This window comes from Petromyzon marinus, chromosome 84 (genome assembly GCF_048934315.1).
Source record: "Petromyzon marinus isolate PM22_M1 ecotype Great Lakes invasive population chromosome 84, UKy_Petmar_22M1.pri1.0, whole genome shotgun sequence".
Taxonomy (NCBI): Eukaryota; Metazoa; Chordata; class Hyperoartia; order Petromyzontiformes; family Petromyzontidae; genus Petromyzon; species Petromyzon marinus.
In genome coordinates this window covers 4847978-4858208 of record NC_133749.1, presented here as the reverse complement: position 1 = coordinate 4858208, position 10231 = coordinate 4847978, and positions in this window count along the sequence as shown.

Sequence of the window (10231 nt, the reverse complement as noted above, 5' to 3'; positions counted from 1 at the left end):
CACACAGTGTCACACACACACAGTGACACACACACACACACACAGACACTCACACACACAGTGTCACACACACACACAGTGACACACACACAGTGTCACACACACACACAGTGTGACACACACACACAGTGTGACACACACACAGTGCCACACACACACACTCACAGTGCCACACACACACAGTGCCACACACACAGTGCCACACACACACAGTGACACACACACACAGTGTCACACACACAGTGACACACACACACTCACAGTGCCACACACACAGTGACACACACACACAGTGCCACACACACAGTGCCACACACACACAGTGACACACACAGTGCCACACACACAGTGACACACACACACACAGTGACACACACACACAGTGACACACACACACACAGTGCCACACACACAGTGCCACACACACACACAGTGACACACACACACACACAGTGACACACACACAGTGACACACACTCACACAGACTCTCTCACACACAGTGCCACACACACACAGTGTGACACACACACAGTGTGACACACACACAGTGCCACACACACACACTCACACACACAGTGACACACACACACACAGTGACACACACACACAGTGACACACACTCACAGTGCCACACACACAGTGCCACACACACAGTGCCACACACACACAGTGCCACACACACAGTGACACACACACAGTGACACACACACACAGTGACACACACACACAGTGACACACACACAGTGACACACACACACAGACACTCACACACACAGTGCCACACACACACAGTGCCACACACACACAGTGCCACACACACACAGTGTGACACACACACAGTGACACACACACACAGTGTGACACACACACAGTGCCACACACACACACTCACACACACAGTGACACACACACACACAGTGACACACACACAGTGCCACACACACAGTGACACACACACACAGTGTGCCACATACACACAGACACTCACACACACAGTGTCACACACACAGTGCCACACACACAGTGCCACACACACAGTGACACACACACACACAGTGTGCCACACACACAGACTCTCACACACACAGTGACACACACACACAGACACTCACACACACAGTGCCACACACACACAGTGCCACACACACACAGTGCCACACACACACAGTGTGACACACACACACAGTGACACACACACACAGTGTGACACACACACAGTGTGACACACACACAGTGCCACACACACACACTCACACACACAGTGACACACACACACACAGTGGCACACACACAGTGACACACACACAGTGCCACACACACACAGTGCCACACACACACAGTGACACACACACAGTGCCACACACACACAGTGACACACACACACACAGACACACACACAGTGCCACACACACACAGACACTCACACACACAGTGCCACACACACTCACACACACAGACACACACACACTGTGCCACACACACACAGACACTCACAGTGCCACACACACACAGTGCCACACACACAGTGCCACACACACACAGTGACACACACACACAGTGTCACACACACAGTGACACACACACACTCACAGTGCCACACACACAGTGACACACACACACAGTGCCACACACACAGTGCCACACACACACAGTGACACACACACAGTGCCACACACACAGTGACACACACAAACACAGTGACACACACACACAGTGACACACACACACAGTGCCACACACACAGTGCCACACACACACACAGTGACACACACACACACACAGTGACACACACACAGTGACACACACTCACACAGACTCTCTCACACACAGTGCCACACACACACAGTGTGACACACACACAGTGTGACACACACACAGTGCCACACACACACACTCACACACACAGTGACACACACACACACAGTGACACACACACACAGTGACACACACTCACAGTGCCACACACACAGTGCCACACACACAGTGCCACACACACACAGTGCCACACACACAGTGACACACACACAGTGACACACACACACAGTGACACACACACACAGTGACACACACACAGTGACACACACACACAGACACTCACACACACAGTGCCACACACACACAGTGCCACACACACACAGTGCCACACACACACAGTGTGACACACACACAGTGACACACACACACAGTGTGACACACACACAGTGCCACACACACACACTCACACACACAGTGACACACACACACACAGTGACACACACACAGTGCCACACACACAGTGACACACACACACAGTGTGCCACATACACACAGACACTCACACACACAGTGTCACACACACAGTGCCACACACACAGTGCCACACACACAGTGACACACACACACACACAGTGTGCCACACACACAGACTCTCACACACACAGTGACACACACACACAGACACTCACACACACAGTGCCACACACACACAGTGCCACACACACACAGTGCCACACACACACAGTGTGACACACACACACAGTGACACACACAGTGTGACACACACACAGTGTGACACACACACAGTGCCACACACACACACTCACACACACAGTGACACACACACACACAGTGGCACACACACAGTGACACACACACAGTGCCACACACACACAGTGCCACACACACACAGTGACACACACACAGTGCCACACACACACACAGTGACACACACACACACAGACACACACACAGTGCCACACACACACAGACACTCACACACACAGTGCCACACACACTCACACACACAGACACACACACACTGTGCCACACACACACAGACACTCACACACAGAGTGCCACACAAACTCACACACAACAACAATCGCCATTCGCCACTAAGTGGCGGTGACGTCACCACGACGCTTGTGCCAGGCTATGTGCACCCTGAGGCCACGTGAAGTGTCGAACGCCCGCTGGCAAGAGGTCACGGGGCAGACCCAGGTGCCACGGGTCAACTGACTGAGATGACTTGCTGATGCACCACCTGTGCCCCCTACTGTGCCAACCTGCTGTGCTTTAGCCACCCGGCGCTCCGCTCGTTGTTGTGAGCGTCGCTCCTCCGCCCTCCGTTGTTGTTGGAGGGCGACTACCTCCAACTGCCCTGTAGCGTCCTTCACGAGCCTCCTCCACAGAGGCCGATCTTGACGCCGCTGGTACCAGTCATCGGCAAGTCCACTCAGCTCCACGTCCTCCTGTACCACATCACTCCATCTCTTCTCTAGCCCGCTAGCCCGTGCCGCGCCCGCTTAGCCCCCTCAATCCGGCCGAACAAAAACTGTTTCGGCATGCGGTGGCTGGGCATGCGGGCTACATGACCCAGCCATCGCAGCCTTGCCCGCCGGAGGAGCTCACCGATGGGACCTTGCCCAGATCTTTCAAGGATTTGTGAGCTCCTCACACAATCCAGTCTGGTTAAACCCAGGATGGATCGTAGGCAGGCCAGCCTAAATGTTTCTAACCGGCGAAGATGTTCCATTAGGGGGATCCACGTTTCGCAAGCGTAGAGAAGGGAGGGAATGACCGTGGCCGAGAAGACCTGAAGCTTAGTGCGGAGCGACAGACCAGGTAGCTTCCACACAGCGTTACGTAACCGATGAAAAGATATTGCCGCTCGACTGATTCGTAGTGAGACCTCTGCTGTTAAACTGGAGCCAGTCATAAGCACACTGCCCAGGTATGGGAAACTTTCCACTCTCTCCACAACTGCCCCATCACCGATTGGGAGTTGTGGGGGTGGAGTGTCCGATGGTACAAAATACCCAGGCAGGTGCTTAGTTTTGGTGGGGCTGATGGTAAGGCCCCATCTCTTAGTGGCACGCTCCAGTCTCAGCAGCAGTGTCTCCTCCTCTGAATGAGCAGCTATTACCAAATCATCGGCATACATAACGTGGTTGAGCAATAGAGAGGCATTCCTTGACCGCACCCGGGCATCGATCAGCCTCCCATTATACAGGGAATGGCTCTGACTCCCGGCCACGTAGTTTTACCCGGGCCCGCTCACCATCATGAAGGTTCTTAATGATCGTGAGCAGAGGGTCAGGGACTCCAAAAGCACGAAGAACAACCCAGAGCCCAGGCCTACTGATGGTATCATAGGCCTCGAACAGGTCAATAAAGCAGAGGTGTAGGTCTTGTTGGAATTCCCTACACCTCTGCTGTAGCAGACGGACAGAAAATATGGCATCTGTGCAGGACCGCCCTTTCCTGAAACCGCATTGGGGCTCCGCAAGCCTCTCATCAGCGTGCCTGGCAAGGCGATGTTGAATAATCCTTGCCAAAACCTTTCCCGGCACACTGAGGAGTGAGATGCCCCTGTGGTTGTTACAGTCTGTGCGGTCCCCCTTCTTAAAGAGTGGGACCACCAGGGCATCCTTCCAATCCTGCGGAACCCGTCCAGTGGTCCAGACTGTTGTTATGCTGTCATATAGGGCAGTCTGTGCACAAACGCCACCCTCCCTCAACATTTCGCTTGGGAGATCATCTCTGCCCGCTGCCTTTCCTGGTCTCAGACTCCGGATCGCCTTCAATACTTCCTCAACAGATGGCACCTCAGCCAGCCACTCACAGAGGGGTGACTTCTTCCAATATTTGAGGCACCGCAGCCTCAGCAGGGTCATCCTCACTTTGTGCCACGATGTTTTCCCGGCTGAGCGATTTTCCCTCCCCCAGGACCTCACAGAAATGCTCAGCAAATCTGCGAACCTGTTCCTGGGGGTCGGAGATTGGATCACCGTTCTTTCCCCTAATGATGGTAATAGGTGTGGCGCTGCAGGTTACTTTTTTGATGGACCTCCTGCGCCAGTTAGAAAATATGATCATCGGTTGTTCCACTTTTTGTATGGCAACGTAACAGCTGTGTTGTGATGTTCAAACACCAAGCTAAAACCTTTAACATGGAATCACGTTTCCCCATTAAGCACAACATACTCGTGAACAAAAACCACACTATGATGGTATGTTGGCATTGTCTTTGAAGCTGATTGGTCCACACCAGAGACAGCTGTTTTTTTAGCCTCGTCTCAAACGGTGTTAGACCCAGCGGAGCACGATATTTGAGGCACACACACGCACAGGTACACACGCACAGACACACACACGCACACACACACGCAGACACATACAGACACACACACACGCAGACACACACACAGATACACACGTGTATACACACATACTAACACACAGACACACACGTGTATACACACACGCTGACACAAAGACACACACGTATATACACACACTAACCCACACACGCACACGTGCATAAACACACACACACACATACACACGTGGATACACACACACACAGGTAAACACGCACAGACAGACACACACACGCATACACACACACGCACACACACACACGCGCACACACACACGCAGACACATACAGACACACATGCAGACACACACAGATACACACGTGTATACACACACGCACAGGTGCAGACAGACATACACGTGTATACACACACTGACGCAAAGACACACACGTATATACACACACTAACCCACACACACACGTGTATATACAAACACACACAGACACACACGTGGATACACACACACACAGGTACACACGCACAGACAGACAGACACACGCACACACACACGCACGCACACGCAGACACACACACGTACACACACACGTACACACACACACGCAGACACATACAGACACACACAGACGCAGACACACACAGATACACACGTGTATACACACACACAAACACACACGTGTATACACACACACTGACACAAAGACACACACGTATATACACACACTAACCCACACACACACGTGCATAAACACACACACACACATACACACACACGTGGAAACACACACACACAGATACACACGTGTATACACACGATGACACAAAGACGCACACGTATATACACACACTAACCCAAAGACACACACGTGTATATACACACACAGATACACACGTGTATATACACACACACAGATACACACGTGTATACACACACGCACAGGTACACACAGAAACACACAGACAATTACCGACACACAGACAGACACACACACAGGTACACACACACAGGTACACACACACAGACATACACACACAGACACACACACAGACACACACACACAGACACACACGTGTATACACACACGCACAGGTACACACAGGCACATAGAAACACACAGACAATTACAGACACACACAGGTACACACACACAGACACACACAGACACACACACACAGGTACACACACGCACACAGAAACACACACACACGCACACACACAGACACACACGCACACAGACACACAGGTACGCACACGCACACAGACACAGGCACACAGACACAGGCACACACAGACACATACAGACACACACACAAACACACACAGACATACACAGACACACACACACGCACACACACAGGTACACACAGACACACACACAGACACACACACGATCACAGACACACACAGACACACAGACACACACAGACACGCACACACACGCAGACAGACACAGACACACAGACACCCACAGACACACACACGCACAGAGACACACACGCACGCTACAGAAATACGCACACAGACACACACGCACACACACACAGAAACACACAGATACACACGTATATACACACACACTGACACAAAGACACACACGTGTATACACACACTAACCCACACACACGTGTATACACACACACAGACACACACGTGTATACACACACACACACACTGACACACACGTGTATACACACAGACGCACACGTGTATATACACACACACAAACACACACGTGTAAACACACACACACACACACAGATACACACGTGTATACACACAGACGCACACGTGTATACACACAAACACACACGTGTAAACACACACACACAGACACACACGTGTACACACACACAGACACACACGTGTACACACACACACAGACGCACACGTGTAAACACACACACACACAAACACACACACAGACACACGTGTATACACACACAGACGCATACGTGTATACACACACACAGACACACACGTGTATACACACACACAGACACACACACACAGACACACACGTGTATACCCACAGACACACACAGACACACACGTGTATACACACACACACAGACACACACACACAGACACACACGTGTATACCCACAGACACACACAGACACACACGTGTATACACACACACAGACACACACGTGTATACACACACACAGACACACACACTGACACACACGTGTATACACACACACAGACACACACGTGTATACACACACACACAGACACACACACACACAGACACACACGTGTATACCCACAGACACACACAGACACACACGTGTATACACACACACAGACACACACACTGACACACACGTGTATACACACACACAGACACACACGTGTATACACACACAGACACACACGTGTATACACACACACAGACACACACACTGACACACACGTGTATACACACACACACACACGTGTATACACACACAGAGATATACACGTGTATACACACACACAGACACACACACTGACACACACGTGTATACACACACACAGACACACACGTGTATACACACACAGACACACACGTGTATACACACACACAGACACACACACTGACACACACGTGTATACACACACAGAGATATACACGTGTATACACACACACAGACACACACGTGTATACACACAGACACGTCTACACACACACACACGTGTACACAGACACACACGTGTACACACACACAGTGTACACACACACGTGTACACAGACACACACACGTGTACACACACACAGACACTGACATACACACACTGACACACACACACACGTGTGTACACACTGACACACACACTGACACACACACACGTGTGTACACACACACACGTGTACACACACACACACGTGTACACACACACAGACACTGACATACACACACTGACACACACACACGTGTGTACACACACACACGTGTGTACACACACACACACACGTGTAAACACACACAGACACTGACACACACACACTGACACACACACACACACGTGTGTACACACTGACACACTGACACACACACACACACACGTGTAAACACACACAGACACTGACATACACACACTGACACACACACACGTGTACACACACACAGACACTGACACACACACACTGACACACACACGTGTAAACACACACAGACACTGACACACACACACTGACACACACACACACGTGTGTACACACTGACACACACACACACGTGTACACACACACAGACACTGACATACACACACTGACACACACACACACGTGTGTACACACTGACACACTGACACACAAATATCTTCACGGCATCGCGCTTTCCAGAATGATGAATGCCTCTCTGCGTCTCACGGGGGATCCACGCTCCCTCCTACTCACCCTCCCTCACCTCCACCCACTCACTCAGCTACCCACTCACCTACCCACTCACCTACCCACTCACCCACCCACCCACTCACCCATCCACTCACCCACTCACCTATCCACTCACCTACCCACTCACCTACCCACTCACTCATCCACTCACCCACTCACCTACCCACTCACCCATCCACTCACCCACTCACTAACCCACTCACCCACCCACTTACCTACCCACTCACCTACCCACTCACCCACTCACCTACCCACTCACCTACCCATTCACCTACCCACTCACCCACCCACTCACCTACCCACTCACCCACTCACCCACCCACTCACCCACCCACTCACCCACTCACCTACCCACTCACTTACCCACTCACCCACTCACCTACCCACTCACCTACCCACTCACCCACCTACTCACCCACCCAATCACCCTCTCAACTACCCACTCACCTACCCACTCACCTACCCACTCACCCACTAACCTACCAACCTACTCACCCACTCACCAATCTATGCATTCACCAACCCACTCACTCACCCACCTATGCACTCACCCACTCTCCCATTCACTCATCTACCCACCTACGCACACATTCACTCACCCACATACCAACTCACTCACCCACTCACCCGCCTGTCCACTTACCCACCCACCCACCAACTCGCTCACCCGCCTGTCCACTCACCTATCAACCCACCCACTCACCCACCCACCAACTCACTCACCCACTCACCCGCCTGTCCACTCACCTAGCAACCCACCCACTCACCCACTCACCAACCCACCCACCCACTCACCCACCAACCCACTCACCCGCCTGTCCACTCACCCACCCACCAACTCACCCACCTACCAACCCACCCACCCACTCACCCACCCACTCACTCACCCACCCACCAACTCACCAACTCACCTACCCGCCTGTCCACTCACCCACCCACCAACTCACCCATCTACCAACCCACCCACTCACCCACCCACTCACCCACCCACCCTCTCTTCCTCCCCATCTCTCTCTCTCTCTCCGTTCCAGCGGCTCATGCGCCCGTATCCCTGGGGAAAGAGGGAACGTCGCCCGAAACGTCGCCCGGAAAGTCGCCCGGAACGTCGCCCGGAACGTCGCCCGAAACGTCGCCCGCGCTCCCGACCCAGTCGTGTGCTCGTCGTTTGCTCGTTCGCGACGAGATAATTAATTCGGGAGTGTCGCTGCTGCTGTAGTGGTGGTGGTAGTGGTGGTGGTAGTGGTGGTGGTGGTAGTGGTGGTGGTAGTGGTGGTAGTGGTGGTGGTGGTAGTGGTGGTAGTGGTGGTGTTGGTAGTGGTAGTGGTGGTAGTGGTGGTGGTGGTAGTGGTGGTGGTAGTGGTGGTGGTAGTGGTGGTGGTAGTGGTGGTGGTGGTAGTGGTGGTGGTGGTGGTTGTGGTGGTAGTGGTGGTGGTGGTAGTGGTGGTGGTAGTGGTGGTGGTAGTGGTGGTGGTTGTAGTGGTAGTGGTGGTAGTGGTGGTGGTAGTGGTGGTAGTGGTAGTAGTGGTGGTGGTAGTGGTGGTAGTGGTGGTGGTAGTGGTGGTGGTAGTGGTGGTAGTGGTGGTGGTTGTAGTGGTAGTGGTGGTAGTGGTGGTGGTAGTGGTGGTAGTGGTGGTGGTGGTTGTAGTGGTAGTGGTGGTAGTGGTGGTGTGAGTGGTGGTGGTAGTGGTGGTAGTGGTGGTGGTTGTAGTGGTAGTGGTGGTAGTGGTGGTGGTAGTGGTGGTGGTTGTGGT